The sequence below is a fragment of the Bicyclus anynana genome, chromosome 10 (genome assembly GCF_947172395.1).
Source record: "Bicyclus anynana chromosome 10, ilBicAnyn1.1, whole genome shotgun sequence".
NCBI lineage: Eukaryota > Metazoa > Arthropoda > Insecta > Lepidoptera > Nymphalidae > Bicyclus > Bicyclus anynana.
The window spans coordinates 16,924,063-16,944,612 of record NC_069092.1 but is presented as its reverse complement, the minus strand read 5'-3'; the positions used below and the strand labels follow the sequence as shown (position 1 = coordinate 16,944,612).

General features: G+C 35.2%; 1 protein-coding gene and 1 non-coding gene across 2 annotated transcripts in view; one reads left to right on the top strand and one right to left on the bottom strand.

Annotated features, from left to right (window-relative positions):
- The window catches only part of LOC112046970 (neuropeptide SIFamide receptor-like), a 132,793-nt gene that overhangs the window by 28,679 nt on the left and 83,564 nt on the right, over nucleotides 1-20,550 (bottom strand). The window lies entirely within an intron of this gene.
- LOC112046994 (uncharacterized) lies at nucleotides 9,528-11,779 on the top strand. Its single transcript, XR_008251118.1, has 2 exons — nucleotides 9,528-10,352; nucleotides 11,392-11,779. It is a non-coding gene; the product is annotated as an uncharacterized LOC112046994 (transcript).

Here is a 20,550-nt window from a genome sequence, read left to right as displayed (position 1 = left end):
TGCAGTGGACGTCCATCGGCTGATATGATGATGATGACGCCTTTGTCGGTAGGGTAGTAACTAGCCAAGGCCGAAACCTCCCACCAGCCAGACCTCCGTCTAGTAAATCCACCGCGCATACCACTGCGCCACGGAGGCCGTCAAAAATCGCGCAAGACTGGGATACAGTAACTCGCGACAAAAATCATTATAACGTAATTAAATAAGTGTAGTAGTGTTTCCCCGGTTGTCTGTCACACAGAGCACTACAACTGCTAGAATGAAATATAGTTGTATGCGGAAGTAACCTTACGAAGGTAATAAATGCCGTATTCCCTTGACGTGCGACTTCCATTTCCGAATATCTTTAAAAGCTCTTTACTTTAGTGCCGCAAAAATGAAACAAAATAATTGTCTGACCTCTTGCTAAAAATACATTTAATGTACATATTCGGGCTCATATAGTTTATAATATATTAAATATACCAATACCTGAGTCAGAGTAAAGCTGAGTAATAATAAAACAAGTAGACAAATAATAATGAATTAAACGATTTTTAAAAATTGCTAGTAACGAAGTAGCTTTCTATAAACCTATTTGTAACATACTAGTAAGTAGGTAGGCACATCAAATTTTGTAACTATCTGGCAAATCTGACGAAGGAATTCCTTATAGAAATCGTTATTTGCGTACTCTACCATATATAACATAATTACAATTCTTCGTAACCATACTACTACGATGTTTCTGTATAAGCTTACAGTTATGTATCACGAGGAGTAGGTACCTATTTAGATTCGTCGTGTATTGGTCGCGATCAGCATGATGTCAACCAACACACGATCAGTTTTATCGGATGTCCTGCCGTAAGCGTTGCAAGCTCGTCAACTTATTGGATGGTCAGTGGCAGACATTACACATCGATGCGCAATCAAATACAAATGTTATTGTACCATTTTTTATGAAAATAAGTCTATGTGTTATATTGTCATCAACCGAGTGAAGACAATAAATAACTAATAGGTATTGTATCATATTTTCCATCATCTTGTAAATCTAAAACGCTAAAAATATCCTACAATGATGAAATAAATTGTTAAAAGTAAAGTTTGACATAGGACGCAGGTGGCTCCGCCGGATTTTTTGTAGGTATTCTGGTCAATCAGCGAACCCATATACTCAGCCGTAGACTCCGTAGAGAGGTTCTAATTGTTAAAGAACGTTCCTTCATAGCCCAGTAAAATTAGGCATTTTTATCCCTAATATCCTCGTAATAATTCTTAGTGAGTTGAATTTTTGTCTTAATTTTTATAACGGTGTTGTAATGAAGATGTGAAAAATCGATATTGATGACGTGCAGGATAAAAAACCTACACGTTAAAATTTCACGATAATCAGTTTTTCGTAAAAATCTCGCGTTCTATTGTTCGGCGGTTAAAACAAATTACAAAAATTGCTCGTCGTAAAATAATCAAGAAACTCCTTTTTAATTTTTCTGTAAAATTTACTGTGTTTTTGGAGAAGAGTGCGGAGACAGCGACTAGAATGCGACACACACGGTAATGTATACCGTATAGTTTACGCTTTGGTGTAAACTCTATTTCTTTTTATTCATGTTTATGACATTAAAGCTTTTATTGATAGTAAATCGATTATCGTGACCTTTTAAAATTTATTACCTTTTAGCCCACATATTAAGGTAAAAAGGATAAATTCAGCTCCTAAACTTTCCGCAAATTTACATTAATACCTGGGCTTATCAGTTTTACACACCAACCAACTGCCTCCTGGTTACATGGTACACCTTACCATTATATTTAGACTTCCAAACGAAGCTTAACTATACTTGAAGACTTTTTCTAAACGTCCAAGTATTTTCCTCACATTTTAGTAACCTTACTTAAGGCCTTTACCTAGAATCAGTTGCATTACATTCTGGATAACCGAGGTGTCACAGCTTCGTCGAAATTAGACATTCTTGCCCTTATGAGCGCCGGGCGCGAATAGCGTGGATTCTAATGTTAATATAAATTGGTGGCGCCGAGAGAATTCGTCAGTTGGAAAACTTGCCACGTTTTGGGTGGTTTTCTGAACATCATAAATCGAGTTGGATTATAAGAATGTATCGTTTGGTGAGTCACTTGTGTTTAATTATATTGTACAGGCTTTGCGCTGATGTTTGATCCTCGTAGATCCCGTTACTGTCAGAATTTTGAGATTATAGTCACATGTGAGCTGCTCCAGATTATAATCCCGGCCAAATACCCTGAACCGTTAAATTGTTGAGACGTTATTGAGTAACAAACATCCATACATCCATTCATTCGAGGGTTCACAATTATGTTAGTTAAATAGATTAGATTAATGTGTATTAATATGCGGCCTACATACACTACAACCCTATAAACACTATTCCCACTAAACATTTGTTTTTGTTAAAAAGAATATTAGCTATTTTTAAATATGGTCTTTCCTCTTACCCTAAATATTCGAATAAGGGTAAGTAAAATGAGTTATGAGTGGGTACGCAAAAATACACCGCAGGGGTGGTAGAGGGTTAGAGGTTTTAATATGCTAAAAAAATCAATTTATTGTGAAATATCATGCGGTTTGTGGTAGACAAACTAGATAGAATAATAGGTCACCTATCAGAGTTCAAATTATATGTATATACGAGTATTTTAATTAAACATGGTTGCATAACGGCCTTTGTCAACAGGTTTTATTAATAAAAGTAAGCTCAAAAATTAAAACCCGACCACCGGAATATCACTCTCAAAAGTGTACAACAGTAATATATAATATTTACCATATGAAATTGTAAAGTCCATAGCATGGGGGTGAAACTTCCACACAGTTCGCTTACGTAAAATATTTTGTATGTATAATGGGTATTACTTGTGGATTTGGTGTGCATAGTGAATAATTAACCATGGAACATGCTCGACCACCATCGGAATTATGCTCAGAAGGCGGCCCGGTGTGTCGCGAAACGGCGTGGCGAAAATGTCGCCAGCAATTTTACGAATTCTTAAAGGTGATCAGTGGTTATTTATAATCATAAACGTCAATATTCATAGTCGGTGCACTAATGTTATCAGGCTGCTGAAGTGCATTAAGATATTTTCATAATCACAAAAGAAAAAATAAATCGTTGAATAATAAGAATCTTCTTTTCTTTCTTTGATTAAAAATCCTTGAATATTTGAAGGATTATTGCAATTTGTTTTCCTTATTTCTATATATTTATAAAATTTGGCTATTTTAAATATTTGGGTACATTAGTATTATATAGTGAAATAGGTGATTTTGTAAATATTATGTTTATGTTAAATTTTTTTCATTAATAATTCCTATATAAGAATTAAGGAAAACAAACAGCAATAGTCATACAACTAAAATATAGATTGTACTCGTAGAGAGAACGCCATCTATGGGTAGCCAATAAATCTAATTAGAAATCGCAATCTAGTGATCAAGGTACATAACTTTTTTAAACCGAAATGAGAGTTGCGTATCTATCTCAATATATAATGTATCATCTATGGTCCATAGTAATGTTCAGAGGAAAGCCGTGGACACTACATATAAATAGTTATACAATCTACCAATATAAAATACACGCACATTCGAAAACAGATACTCATCACACAAATATTTTCCAGTTGTGGGAATCGAACCCACTGCCGTGGATGCAGATAGCACCCACTTCAACACGCGGCTCTCAAACGCTCAGCCCAGAGTTGGGAAGTTGGTCCCGATACTCTTCCATACCTCACTGACAGTCCCAATTATCCAAAAATATTAGTCCAAAACATCTGACAGCGATCTTTAGAGAGTCAAAAACCTTTATATTATTTATTTCAGATAGCAGTCCTCGCTCTCATCTCTACAGCCAGCACAGCGCCAGCACCGCTGGTGGTATCCTACCACCACGCCCCAATCATCCACACGTCAGTGGTCCATACCCCAGTGATCCACGCCCCAGTGGTCCACCACGCACCAGTAGCCGTGGCGCACGTCAGCACGCTGTACCACCACCCACTGTTCAGCCATTTCCATTCCCCATTCCTGTGGAAGTGATGGGGAAACAACAACAGTGGTTCTGTTGCCGTTTATAGAAAATAGTTTACTATGCCTGTCCAGTATAAATGTAAAAATTAAAACTGAAATTTTAACTGTGTATCAAAAATATAACCTAAAAATATAAAAAAATTCCCCGACATATTTATAATTTTTACAAAAGACGTCTTTTTGTTTCTAAAATTTCTTTCATGTTTATGAGTAACATACATAGTAAATTAATAATAATTAGTTTGTGTAAGACTGGATTACGGTTATAAATATTTACATCACATTTATAAGCAATAAATATCTAAATATTGCATACAATAGAACATAAATACACGGAACTTGAAAATATTATGTTCGAGTAAGTAAGTACTGTCTACAACGACATTATATTGTACCTTAATAATATTATTGAAAAATATGTGCAATTGATATAATGGTACATGTATGTATTCCCAAGTATTCCATGCAATCCATAAGTAATAAAATAAAATCGCAATTTTTTAAAACAATTTTGAACGATTTGGTTTGTCATGGATCGTAAATTTTTATTTTTATATTTTAATAAATTACAGATAAATATAATATTGTTTTCTATTAATTGATTTCTAGAAATGTAAATATTGAATTATTATTTAAAATCCAACATATTTTATTTCATTGTATTATTTTAATTTCTAATCCAATAAAGTCAATGAATTTTTAAAAATGTTTAATTTTCTGCTTTAAAATATATAAAAACAGAATTTTCTAAAATAAACTATGCTCAGTTTATAAAGTAATTAAAATGACTTATTTCCATTAACATCATCTCGAAATTACATTGCATTATCTCAAAAAAGTACTCTCTGTATATTACTCGTATGTAACCTCAAAACTAGAAATGTGTTTTTTTAAGGAAAAAGACACCCAGATAATATAAAAAAACACTAATTAATACCGAATTTATTTTCAAAAAGAGAGGCCAGAAAGGAAATTGGCAATGTTTTCCGGAGTGGTGTTACAATTTATTTTCAATTTAACTGTCGTATTGTATAATCGAAGTAAAATCATAGAAAGTTATATATGGTTGAATTCCCAGCGTATAGAGTGACCTAGATTAGGTTTGTGGTCAAGTTAGTATTTAGGTTATTGGCCTAGTAGGAACGGCTTATTAGCTATTCCCTTGGGCTAGCAAAATCGGCAGGGTTGTCCAAAGTTAAGGAGAAAACAATAACAAATATTAATTTCATTAAAATTGTTTTACTTTATCACTAATTCCATCAAAAACAGAGAAGGTGAATCTAAATATAAACTTTTTACTTTACTGTATGTGTGTTCATACTTATCTCAGGATCTGTTTAAATAGATGTTCATGTGGTTTTCTTAGATATATTAAACTTTACATATAATACTATAATTATATGGCACTACTAGCAGAACCTCGCGGTTTGCCCTACGTATTTCCAATTCCCGTGGAAATACGAGGACAACATATATCCTTTGTCACTCCCTGATAATGTAGCTTTTTATTGGTGAAAGAATTTTTCAAATTGGTTCATCAGTTTTTGAGTATATTCGGTCCATACAAAAATACAAATCTTTCCTCTAATATCAGTATAATACTTGATAGATTGGGTAATGCATTCTTACTGTTGATAATATAGAAAGTAAGAAAAAGTTATTGTCTATTCTAAGATGTTCTAAGCGCACATTAGCAATTAATGTTGTTTATTACGTCATCTCGATTATTTAACGGTCAAGTTTAACTATCTTACGAGTACGAGTATGTTACAACTTCAATATCAACAAATAATACTCGTACCAAGAGCTCAAGTGTATTTAGATGAAAACTTATAAACTGTCAACATTTGGCTAGTGACAGCCCTAGGAACCCATTTGTTAAGTCCCCTCGAGTGCTATCAATTTAAGCTTTAGCAACGCAGAATGAACTTCAAAGGTATTGTAACGGGAACAGTAAATGGACTATGCGATGCGCTTCACACCAAAGACATGTTATGTTTAAACTGTAGATAAGGAATGGCTCGACAAATTACGACAAATTCTGCGAAATCTTCGCTGATTTTATCTATTTTTTAGATAGTCTCCTGTAACTGGTTATGAAACTTTAGATTATAGTTTTAATTTCTTTTGATCGATCGATCGAAAATCGGCAGATAAAGTAAAGAGTTCGTTTGACATTTGCATTACGAGATACAAAAAATACTGTAATCATAATTATGACGCTGAAACAATGCTTATATTAAGTGACAATGCAATCCAAGACAGTAGCGAGGTAAGTAATAGGGAATTATTGTTAAGCAATATTATTTAATGATTTATGTTATGCAACAAATGGTAAATAAATTAGATACTTTGCGTGGAAATTTCGCAAATCTATTTGCGACGCAAAGTTTCTTCTTCAGATTGTACAAAATATCTTCAACTACACTAGACTCTACCTATAGTCTCTATAATATGTTCAAGAGATTTGGAATCATTTAATATATAATTGCAATAATCGGAGAGATTTAACTAGTTTTAAAGGAGCTCCATAACCCTAGACACACATGGTCATAAGACCCGGGCTCTGCTCAGAGCTCTGCAGCACGATGGATCCGGCATCCTCACAGTGACTTTATGGCTTTCTAATATATTGGTCTTTCAGAATACAACATTAATGAGCTGTCTCTTAGGCTATAAGCTCTATTAATACGTCAGCCTTGCCTTTGACATCATTAATAGTAAAAGCTGTTACTGCTTTATATGGAGATATCAATGTTAGGTTCTCAAACTGGTCTTTCTAGCTACCTTCTTGTACTTTCTTGTCCAGTTGTATAACAATTGTATTTTATTATTATAATAAAAACATGAAGAAGTGCAAATAGGAGGCGAAGAAAAATTAAATAAATCAGTAGCTGTACATCCGTGAAGTTAGGAGTCAAATTTATTATAGAATATTTATTACAGTTATACGGGTAATTATTGATTAAGTAGATGGCCTACACTCTACCTGGTGGTAAGTGGCTATAAATAATATTGCTAAACAAAGCAACATTTCACGGAGTAGGCATTAGGCAAGGAACATATTGTCCTGGAAAGTGTTGTCCTGTGTTGTCCTGTGAGCATCAACAAGGCGTAAGGCGGTTCTAAGCCTCAAGTGTCTGTAAACTACAGATCATAGAACGCTAAAGCTGACACAAACTTCAGCAAACACCGACAACCGTTTCCGTCTGACCTGAAGATAACAATGCTGCTCAGCAATAGTAATCGGTCAAGGTAGTACATTCCCTGACGAGATCTCACAAAAAACTCTATTACTACTAAAAATAAATCTGCACACTGCACATATCACTACACACCCAATACACATACATCAGATAAGACTCGAACCCGCTACCTAAGTAATAATGAAATCGGCGCAATGACAGCATCCAAGTAAAAGTAATGTCATTTACTTGTAAAGGCTCGTGACCGCATTACGGGCTGCAACCTTTGTGGTGACATTGACTGGGACCTACTCGCATGGTGGCTCATGGCTTAGATAGCTCAGATGTGTGATACAAACTGAGCGATATAATACTAGTCGTGACTTGCGTTGGAACAGCATGGGTCTAAGTTCCATATTCTGTATCCCTAGGGCAGGAGGCCTAAAATTATGCTAATGATAGATAGAAAGAAAGAAAAAACGTTTATTTTAAAATCGTGCTACACACCACAATTCCGAAGCATCGATGCCTCAACCACCTGAGCAAGGCAAGACCAAAACTCAAGTAGCAGAAGCAGTATGATGATGACACTAGTCGTCGTCGTCATCGTCATCAACCCATATTCGGCTCACTGCTGAGCTCGAGTCTCTTCTCAGAAGCCGTGATAGCCCAGTGGATATGACCTCTGCCTCCGATTCCGGAGAGTGTGGGTTCGAATCCGGTCCGAGACATGAACCTCCAACTTTTCAGTTATGTGCATTTTAAGAAATTAAATATCACGTGTCTCAATCGGTGAAGGAAAACATCGTGAGGAAACCTGCATACCAGAGAATTATCTTAATTCTCTGCGTGTGTGAAGTCTGCCAATCCGCATTGGGCCAGCGTGGTGGACTATTGGCCTAACCCCTCTCATTCTGAGACACTAGTCACTAAAGGTAAAATAATAACTGCTCATTGGTGTTTAACCTATGAAGCTTCGTATCATGAAGTGCTGAGATTCAACTTCTTTTTCTTTCTCCCAAGAAATCCTCAGCTGCAGCCTAGAGTTGGAAAGTTAGTGGAGCCCTTAACTCCCTCCCTCCCTAACCCCCTCGAAAAGCAGGTTAATCCGTCGACGTTTCAACAAAGCAACGTGTTGTATCGTATTACGTTCACTTCTACTAAGAGAAATGAGTGCTCGGGATGTGATTCCGTTAAAACGATCAACGAACGGAGGCAACCCAATATTTAATAGCTCGATCCGAGTATTGAAGATTATTAGGTAAATAATTAATTATAAAGTTTCAATATAGTGCCTCTGCGGATAAGGTCTATTATAGAACCTCTACTCTGACAAGACATTACAGTCTAGTGTAATCTGGGTTTTATATGAGGCATAGAAACAAACACTCTGGCTATCTTTCATTGGCAGTTTCTTAGTTAAATCTAACCAAATATAGTGCTACATATCGCTATTTAGGTTCGTAGAGTTAACAACCGATAGATTCGATTCATAAAATATATTTTAACTTACCATACTTCTTTGTATAATAATGATAATTAATTGAAGTACACAACATACTAAACTACTTAACAACATGTAAACACTAGATTAGCTTCATTTTTGATTATTCTTGTACCACTGTAAAAGTTAAATTCTAACTGAGTAAAAGATAAAACATCAATGAACAAAATGTCTTCTTGAATAAATAAATTTTGACTTTGAGATTAAATAAAATGTAATTTTATTCGAACCAGAACCTGAGGCTAACAACAAAACACAACTAAGGTATTACAACAAAACACTTGACAACGGACGATCACTATAAAAAACAATATCTTTGTTCTATAACATAATACCTAATTATAAATCGCTAACTATTGCCTGTGACTTGATTCGCGCGGATTTTTTTATCATTAACAAAGTTGATTGTACACGACTTTATACTTTTTTTCCTATTTCACGTTAGTTTTCTTTTTCCTAAATTCTTTTCCAAGTTTAAATGTTTATATAGAAAATTCAATGGTGTTAACTATTTAGGAGAGAAAAGTAACAGACTGACAGACTTAGTACTGTATGTCTGTATTTGTGTATAGATAAAGTATCAATAAATAATAATTAAATAATAATCTATTTCCCTATTACAAAACAATTGAAGATTTCAACACGATCCGTGTTCATTGTCCACCATATAATACGCCATAACGGTTTTACTCGACGAGATATATAAAATAACCCACAGATTATACATACTTACAAGTTAACCAGCTCTTCATCCAAGATGACGCTGCAGCTTATCGTTGTGAGTATTCAATTATTGATATTTTTATAGTAATGAACAGAACATTTGGTACATCTAATGAAAACCGTGTATATATGGAAACTTTACTTTTCCTACTTGTGAATATATAGGTTTCACCAGCACATCAATTCAGACCAAACAAAAACATAACCCTGCTAGCAATCGGGTAATAAATGTTTGAAATAAAAACAACATTATTTTTACGGTTAACGACCTCCATGGCGCAGTGGTATGCGCGGTGGATTTTCAAGACGGAGGTCCTAGGTCCCGATCCCCAGCTGAGCCGATTGAGGTTTTCTTAATTGGTCCAGGTTTGGCTGGTGGGAGGCTTTGGCCGTGGCTAGTTACCACCCTACCCACAAAGACATACCGCCATGCGATTTAGCGTTTCGGTACGATGTCGTGTAGAAATCGAAAGGGGTGTGGATTTTCATCCTCCTCCTTTCAAGTTAGCCCGCTTCCAACTTAGATTGCATCATCACTTACCATCAGGTGAGATTGTAATCAAGGTCAAACTTGTAAAGAATAAAAAAAAAGCATTTAAGCATTTTTCAACTGAACCTATAGAAAAAAATAATAAAGGTTTTTCTTCTTACATCAAAGACAATTATTGATTCAATAAAGTACTACAAATGATAATATATTTTACAATACTTTAATTTTTAACGATATTTTATAAACGGAATGATGTAAGGATCTATCTATTATCGTCTTAACTCTATGGTGAGATGCCATAAGGGTTTTGTGGTCCTATAAAAATAACTTGTGAGTTACATAAACGCTTACAAGATAACCAGCTGTCCATCCACGATGACCCCACTTTTGATCGTTGTGAGTATACTTTACTTTATAAATGGATGATTTATTTTTATGCAAAAAAGACAAGCGCTTGACCACGATTTTATCTGATGATAAGTGTACCTATGACTGGCCAAAGATGAGACACACTTAACTAGAAAAGCCATGTATAACAATCTTCGAAAGGGTACTTCAGACTCTAGCGAAAGATGACACGATTGTCCTGTTGTCTGGTTTTGATTTTCTTTAATTAGTTTCTAAAATTGGCCAAATAAAGAATTACAAAAGGCTGTGTCACACAAGGATAGTCGAATGCGAGCGATAATTTATTTATCGCTTACCATCAGGTATTATAGGTATGGTTGCAACTAAGCGCTTGTTTATACATGATTATAATAATAAAAAACCATAATCTTACTGCCATAGAGTCACTATGAATAATGACTCGCATCAGGAAACCCCTTGTATTGACCTGTATATATGTACCTTGACCTTTATTCACATCTACTAGGTTATTTACTTAATCGCAAGAGTATAAAATAATGTAATTTTAGTATAGTATTTATGCATTTACAATGATTACTAATAATTAATTACAGTATCTGCACTACTTACTCAAATCATTATAAGCGGCCTTCATGTTATGTAGGTGATATTTAGCAACAACAGATCGAACTCTGAATGAGGAAAATTAATAAAGAAACTACTGAGATAAACTCATTGCCTATTCATTCGAAAAACAGCTAAGTAATATTTCGTAATTGATGTAATCGACACTAATATAATCAATAAGGTTGAGAGCGCTAATCTCAGGTTAATTTTTTATGTGTTGGGTAGTCAATTCATCGAAGAAGGCTATAAGGTATATAATGTCATGCTACAATGTGAAAAAAACGGGAAGTGCGTCCACTGCGTAAATATTATATTTTAGTTAGTTCGTAGGTAATCTTTCCATGTTGACATTTGCTAGGAGTAACTTATATTGCCGAAGCCGGTGTTCCATTGCCAACGTAACGGTTATTGACTTATAAAATTATTACCAATATTCTAACAAAAAATATTTCTATTACAGTTGCTGGCAACTCTTGCAGTGGCACTGGGGCTGCCTGTACCCGGGTACCATGTCTCGGTACACTCATCACCGATATACCAATACGAGTACCCGGTCCATTCAGTGCACAAGATCCACAGCGCGCCAATAATTCATACCCCAGTACACAGTGCACCACTGTACCACACACCTATACACAGTGCGCCATTATACCACACGCCTGTGCACACAAAAATAGTACACCCTATACATAGTGCGCCACTGATACATACACCTGTGCATAGCAAGATTATACACCCTGTGCATAGCGTGCCGATTGTGCACCACCCTGTGCAATATGCACCAATTTATAAATATAAGCTCAAGTCCCATTATCATTTGTATTAAAATTGAATAAATTATTTTAAGTTGATTTTCTTTTATTATATATTTATATCAACCCCTGAAATTGTTGACCAAGTTAGATGTAATAGGTATTATATTTTTATCATAATTAAGTAGTCATTTGGTATGTATAATAAGAAAGTTTTTCGGGAGATGAGAATTAAAATAAAAACAATTAATTAAAATTTATCTTTGATCGATTAAAAACTTTGTAGTAAACACTAACTATAATATTACAATAACAAAATTCCAAGTATTTCAATTACTAATAAACTGCACTACAAAAAAACATTTCACATGTTTAACTTCAGTACTGTTTCATCTATAAGCAAGTAGTTAGTGGTGGGGCAATGTAATAAATCAAATCAAATGAAAAAGTACGCGAAAGCTTCCAAGCGGCGCATGCAGCGGGCGGAAAACTATTTATAAAGTACCACTTTCGCACGAGGTGGAGACGAGGGGTCGACGACCTGCGACACTGTATACCTACTGCTACTGGAAGAGTGACATATGCCCCAGATAACAGAACATCGTTAAACTTTGCAAAACACAAAGCTGTTCTGTAAACAAGTCTTTATTACTCGACAACGTGATTGTTGAATTCGTTTCTACATCTCTATCTGTATTGTCATGAAAGACAGGAATCTACACCTTTATAACATTTTTTAAATATTTTTTTGTAGTTATAATTAATGGACCATCATATATGGAGTATGTATATACGTCATCAACCCATATTCGGCTCACTGCTGAGCTCGAGTCTCCTCTCAGAATGAGAGGGGTTAGGCCGATAGTCCACCACGCTGGCCCAATGCGGATTGGCAGACTTCACACACGCAGAGAATTAAGGCAATTCTCTGGTATGCAGGTTTCCTCACGATGTTTTCCTTCACCGATTGAGACACGTGATATTTAATTTCTTAAAATGCACACAACTGAAAAGTTGGAGGTGCATGCCCCGGACCGGATTCGAACCCACACCCTCCGGAATCGGAGGCAGAGGTCATATCCACTGGGCTATCACGGCTTTTTTCTAGGTATATAGGTTTCCAGTTAAATAAGAACCAATGAATATGGATGCAGAAAGCAGAGGGCAGCAAAGCGTAAGCCCTCATTCGCACGAGAGATTTTTTTCCAAAGCCCAAAATTGAAAGTGCAACGCTGCTCGAAAAAAACGTTGTGTTTTAGAAAAGGCTGTCGTTTGAACATATACTTGGGAATGCATTTGTTGTATTTCAACGGCTTTATAACATCCGTTAAAAAAACTCTCGTGCGAATGAGGGCTGACTGTAGTGGAATCTATTTGAAAGAGACGTAACAGACATGCGTCCGTGCTAGAGATCATTCACCGCAGCGACAAAGTAGAATGCAAATTATAACTAACTTTACATACACTAGAGCATGTTAAACTTTGCGAATCAGATGCGATGCATCATGACCGACCTTCGCAGGTCATTCAGCCCGCCGCGGCCCAGAGCTGATGCAATTTACATAGTTCACAAACTCAGTCAAAGCATCAAACAAAACTATTTTCAGTCAGAAACCTGGTTAAAGCGCTAGCAACAATTATAGGGCGTGACTGTTATCATAATCATCAGGCGCAGACTTATCACCTGTAGGAGAAGGGAGATTGGAGATAAGCTATGTTTAACTTTGCAACAATTATTTAAATGTTAATGATAATAAATAGAGCAGTGATAGCCTAGTGGATATGACCTCTGCCTCCGATTCCGGAGGGTGTGGGTTCGAATCCGATCCGGGACATACACCTCCAACTTTTCAGTTGTGTGCATTTTAAGAAATTAAATATCACGTGTCTCTAACGGTGAAGGAAAACATCGTGAGGGAACCTGCATACCAGAGAATTTTCTTAATTCTCTGCGTGTGTGTAGACTACAAATCCGCATTGGCCAGCGTGGTGAGCTATTGACCTAACCCCTCTCATTCTGAGAGGAGACTCGAGCTCAGCAGTGAGCCGAATATGGGTTGATAACGACGACGACAAACGATGATAATAAATAATGGGACCAACGGCTTGATGTGCTCATCGATGCACTTGGGATAACATCAATGATGCCCTAACTCCAGCCTGATTTATTGAAGAAAAAGTATAGCCAAAATACAAAATTTAATATTCATTTATTTTCAGTAGGCTTATTTTCCACGCAATATGGAGATAAAATATAACCTATGTAACTCTGTGAAAATGTAGCTTGAAAATGGTGAAAGATTACAGATTACAAAACAATCTTTCACCATTTTCAAGCTTAATTTTCACCGAGTAACATAGGCATTATCATTTTAATCCTCATATTCTCACAGGAACGAAACATACGCGGGTGAAACTGGCATCTTGAGAAAATCACGTTGCAAAGAGACAAAACAAACTTGCAGGTAATTCAAGATAGGAGTATTGCACACTCCCAAAATCCACACGGACAAAGAACCCAAACTCAAATGCTGGTTAAAATTCAAAGAGACATTTGCCACAAACGCGTCCTAAGTGTCTCTCAGCACAGCTTTGCGTCTAATAAACCGAAATCTCAGCTGCGCTCCGTTGCTTCAATGCAGTTTGCACATTCGCTGAGAACAGACGATGTAGACAAGGAAATGACTTAGAGTGATCGTCCACATACATCGCGTCGGAGAACATAGTACTTCTTTTTATAAGTTTTAGATTTTTTTATTTCCACGATCATCAGCGATGTTATGTAAAGATGTTTGTAATTCCACAGTGTTACTTTCAACTTTTATCTATTTGTTAAAATGTAATGATACTTAATATGATGGAGAAAGATAAGAATTTGATACTCACATTATTAGAAAAAATCTATTATCATCTGTGTCTATGATTGAACTAAAATTTATATTTTTTAAATTTTGAATTATTTGAATAAGGATTTCGGTCAATGTTCAGATGAATAACGAAAAAGGACCAGATGGAAAAACAAAAAGAAAAAACAGACTTCTACAAACTAAGTAATTATAACTGTAAATCTTATCTATTACTTAACTTGGGATGCAATAATCTTAGAGCTTGATACTACGATCATTACACGACAGAATTGTTAAATTAAATTTACAACAGCTGTGACAGAAAAAATACGCCCCTGATAATTAAAATTAACTGGAGTCAGAATATTACGTTGGGAACTTTTAATACGATCGTTCTTAGCATTTTCAAATTACTGAATAAAAAATTTAATAGTTTACTCGTACATTGACGTACTCGTATTAACAACCCATGAGAAAGCAGCTTAAGTTTGAAGCTAACAAATTCGTTATTAGATTTGAAAGGCTCCCATTAGCGAGGTATCTTCGCTAATTGTTTGAGGCCAACGAACTGACTTGCGACTATCTTAATGTAAACCCTTTCCTTTCAGCTGCTTTGATAAAGATCTTAAAGCCATTGGAGCGGAAAACCTGCCGCAGATTATACCTACTACAAATTGCTGCGTAGTAATTTGGTTAGTTTACTCCTATCTAACCGATTAAGTTGGAAGTTTTGGGTTCAATACCCAGTAGTTGTATTGAGGTTATTTTTTATAGTTTATATTTGGAAAACTAGCACTATTCTTTTGATTATTTTTTTATAATATCGACGGCAGCGCGAACGCGGTAGGCAATAGTCAGTTGTTGCGGAGCAAACTGAAAATCAGCGAGCATAAGGACTGAGTTTGGGGTTACTTACTAACATAGTAACTAACCCCTAACTCTATATTAGGTCTATATTATTTAGTCTTGGTTAGTAGAGTAGTAAATAGTTTTTTTTAGTATTATTGATACATAATTTTGTATGCCTAGAAATAAGCACTAACGTATTGTAATAAAGTTCTTTAACGTGCTAGCCGAGGCAGTGTTTGTAACAACTAACTACCGAAATCAGGTTTTACTGAAAATTCATTCGATAAAACAAAAACACGATTTTTCAAAATCGCCATTTTTGCATTTTCCCAGCAATCTGTTAAGCCTCACAACAAGCCACACTGTATAAATATTGCCAGTCGGCCAATCTGCTAATTGCGTGTCACTAATTAACCTGCGATTAACTAATTTACGCCTCGGCTCACGGTTTAACGACCTTGTCGCACACGTCGCCATAACTGTGCCAGGTGTATGTAGTATCTTACGTTTGACTAGCGCCCCGACCGCGGCTTTGTCTATAGTTAGCATAACTCTTGCTGATGATTAGGAAACAGGAAAGAGAACGGACCGAAAAGAAAGAAAGAGTGAAAAGTTAAATAGAATGTCAGCACAAGAAATGCCAAGCATGCATGTATTCTTGCACGCAGACCAGCATTTTTATTCCATGCCAGCCCCACAAGAATTATTAAGCATTATTAAGCATAACTTAATTTAATAATAATAGCCTTTATTTCAATAACCAATACAATTACAATAATACAAATTACAAATACAAAATAATACTAATTACAATAAAAATGATACAAAATACATATGCAATTTAGTAATAGGTACTTGTATTTTATTTATTTATTTTTATTTTGTTTATTTATAGCATAACTTATTGCTACGAGAAAATCAGTAAACGTTTTCATCCCCTTGTAACCCTTATTACATTTCGTATTACTAGCGCTTTATTTTTTATTTTTAAATTATAATATACTTATTTTGTGATGATCAGATAAGATTCAATCTAAAATTAAATATGATCTAAAACTCACGCTGGATAAGCCTGAGCTACGGCCAGTTATAAATAGTCCACAAGAAAATAAACTGCTATAAAAATTGTAAAATTATTTTTTATCAGTTTTAATTAATCTAAGTAATTCTAGCGATCAGCATCTAGATAATCTTTGAATAATGGTTTCATCTTCAAGGAAACTTTGAAACTTCATTACAGTCACATTATTTACAGGCTTACAAACATTTTTAATTAGGTATAGCCAACTTGAAAAAGTATTAATTTTAGGTTATGATTTTTTTATGCAAAATTACTAACTCTTGACTACAATCTCTGCCTGGTAGAAAAAAAATATGAGGTCTAAGTTGGAGCGCAATTGTCTTGAAGTTGTCTTTTGTTTGACGACCTCCGTGGCACAGTGGTATGCGCGGTGGATTTACAAGACGGACATCCTGGGTTCGATACCCGGCTGGGCCGATTGAGGTTTTCTTAATTGGTCCAGGTCTGGCTGATGGGAGGCTTCGGCCATGGTTAGTTACCACCCTACCGACAAAGACGCACCGCCAAGCGATTTAGCGTTCGTGTAGAAACCGAAAGGGGTTTGGATTTTCATCCTCCTCCTAACAATAAGGTGAGATTGTAGGCAAGGGCTAACTTGTAAAGAATAAAAAAAACCCCTTACTTTGGAGGAGCACAAATCATACTGGACTGAGAGCCTGCAATCTACCTTTTAATAAGAAGGCTATCAGTTTGTCAGCCTTGTAGCTATGGGAGGACTATACCTCCCTTAGGTACTCGTAAGTAAGGTAACTAGGATCGCTAGTTATACATATAAACCTTTCTCTTCAAACACTAATTAAACCCTTCTATTAATAAATAAACCGCATCTACCGCAGATTTAAGCATACATATGTATATAGTGATATAGGGACAGAGAAAACGACATTGTTTTATACTATGTAGTGAAGAAGGTCTGGCTATCGATTTATATATCTAAATGAATGAATGAAACTTTTGTTCGCTGCGTCGCTGGCATAAAAAAATTGAGTTGGGATACACGTGTGTACCGTCCCAGGGGCGGACTGGCGGCCAATCACTAGCGATGCAAACGAATTGCATTCGGTAATTGACTCGTTGTTCTAGAGCCTAAAATTCTAAGCTTTTGAAGCTTCTGTAGGGTATATCGGTGTACGATTCAAAACAGAAGCCTATATATATAAATACTACGTTTTTTATCGATTTTTCGTTTAAGCGTCACAGCATAATTATTTCAACAATTAATTTCAAGTAGGCCTAGTTTATAAGCATTACTGAAACATCTTAAGGTCATTATGTATCGATCGGATTCAAAACATCTACTGGTTGGTTCAACTCAACTTGGTTTTTGTCAATTTTTCTTTTTTGTGATCATCTGTAACATCTAAATGAATGAAATTAGGTTAGTTAAACTTATATTCTTTAAATTACGTTACCAATTGCTACTTCCACTACTAAACTAATGCGAATTTTCGTAAAATGGCGATAATTACGTCATTTCTTTGAAAAAACAGACAGTTGAAATAAAACGTTATGAATAAAAAGAATGATAATTTTGTTTGTTCATAATCACGATCATATCTGAAATTTTAGATGATCTCAAAAACGACAAATCGATGAGAAGCGATACAGTTGCATACTTTGAATCATACACTGAAACATACTCGACAGGTTTGTTTCATTGTAGTGACCCTGCCACCGGTTTGGCAGACTAGTCCTATGTAGTTTCAGATCATGGATTCAAGTTCAGAATCGGACTGTGAAATACCGAGCTTTTCTTTATTGTGTAAATTTTCAGTCGAAATTTTTTGCCCGAAGTTGGGAGATTAGTGGTTTTCTGGAGCCTCTATCAGCAGCATATAACATTTTTTTCCTATCACACTAATATAATAAAGGTGAAAGTTTGTGTGAAAGTGTGTGTGTAAATGTGTATGTTTGTTTCTCCGTTGCGCTGTGGTTACTGAACCGATTTAGATGAAATTTGGAATGGAAATAGATTTTACTCTGAATTAACGCATAAGCTACTTTTCATCCCGGAAAAATTCATGGCTTTCGCGGGATTTGATGTGTGTTCTCAAAATAATTCACGAAACAGTCTAACATGAGTTTGCGCACCTTCTACAAATATTAAATCGTTAATTAGCCTTCACGTATGTTAGATGACATATACGAAAATAAGAATCTTTTTTTTACTCTCTACAAGTTAGCCCTAGACTACAATCTCATCTGATGGTATGTGTAACTAATGTCATTCGGTACCTAATGACAACCCGTCGTGGATATCACAAGCTAGGTAATATATTTAAATTGATTTGATGTTTATTTTAACAGGTTGTTATTAAATACCAAATCAATAATATGGTCAGAAAGTAAACATTTTAAAATTTACTACAACTGAGAATCAAACCCTGAACGTCTCTGTCTTAAAAGGCAAACTGCACCGGAGTGTTCAAAACTAACTTCTAAAATAATATCAATCTTTCAGATTCAAAATCCATTTTTGTTTTACCTCTTACAGTTCTAGAATGATCCGGTACATTCCGGTTTTATCCGGATTTAGTGAAGCATCATTATTTTCATCTGAACAAATACGATCTTTATGTTGCAGCATCCGTGACCTAAAAATCAGAGATGATGCACGTGAGATACACGTTAATATATCAAACCCCCAACGGATTTAAACCTGCATCCCCTGTTTTTAATATTTTACATTATTTTGGATTCTTTTTGTCTAACAAAATTTTAGAGCTTAAATGCTCTAATGTGATTGGTTGATAATTCAATCCGAGTGCTATACTTTAACTTTATGGCCAGCATTTTTTATCTCTTTACAATTCAAATTCAAAAGTAATTTCTATCAAGCTTATTATTTTACAAGCACTTTTGAAAAGTCAGGTCATGTTGTAATCATAATAAGTAAAGTAGAAAACTTAAAATTAAGGTTATAGTAGGGGAGCCGAAGAGGGGATATTTGCAGTTACTCGACCGCAGAAGATGAACATAAGGGACTTGCACGTTGTTGATTACCTCCACCAACTATGAGCCCTTATTATTGGTGGGTACGTTTAGGGCAACAAAAAAAAACTATCTTCTGAAATACTCATCCAGCACGTCAGATAAGGATATAGTAGATTACTTAATTGCTAAGAGGTTACTTAATTACTAAAAAAAACTACATTTCGAAATCTAACGATTTGAGCGTAATGTTATGGAATGGGAAGGTCCCAAAGTTACAAAATAAAACCTTTATATTTTAGTTTTCGAGTTACAAACGCGTTTAATTTTTTACTTATTTTGAAGGAAATAATCTCTTAATAATCTTCTTTTCTTTATTTTCTAATAATTTCAGTAAGCCAAAATAATGAAAATTTAATTTTTTTTTCCACCGCTAATCATCAACCGTCATGGGGACCGACCCCCATGATGCTTTTTTAGCATCCCGAGCTCCCATTAAATTAACTCCTTACTTTTTCTGTGGCATCGGAACACTGGCGAACCAACTGATATGAAGATGACTATTGACTACGTAAGCATACATTGAAAATCGAATATAGCGAGTTTGAGTTTGGCAGACATAGCGAATGTACTTCCCCGGATGAAGTCACAAAGAGGCTACTAGTAATCTATATACAGTTAGTTAGTGCACATATTGTCCATATAAGGCGGTTTCCGTATTTTTTTAATTAGAGACGACACAGCCTCGGTGAAGGCAAACTAATAAAGGTGAACGAGTCCAATTAATTCATTTTATACAAATGCATCGCGACCCGATCGTGCTCGAGTAGCGTATCTTTTAACATAGGCGCACATACAGGGTGATTTGGTTACTTGTTCAAAATCAACTCATCGATAAGTTAATAGGCACCAATCAATCAATCAAACAATCAATTTATTTTTATTTGCAGATACATGCATTATATATATACAGGTGGTCGGTAGATGGTAAATGTATCTTGCCAATTTGGCATGCAAATTATTTATTAAGTATTTATTGATTCAAATGACAATTTCACCATTTAAAATTTACATCTTTACAATAATTTTATAAGTAAACATTTAAATAACGCCTAGGCAAGCGCGTAAATAATTGTTAAAAACGGAAACAAATTTATGCA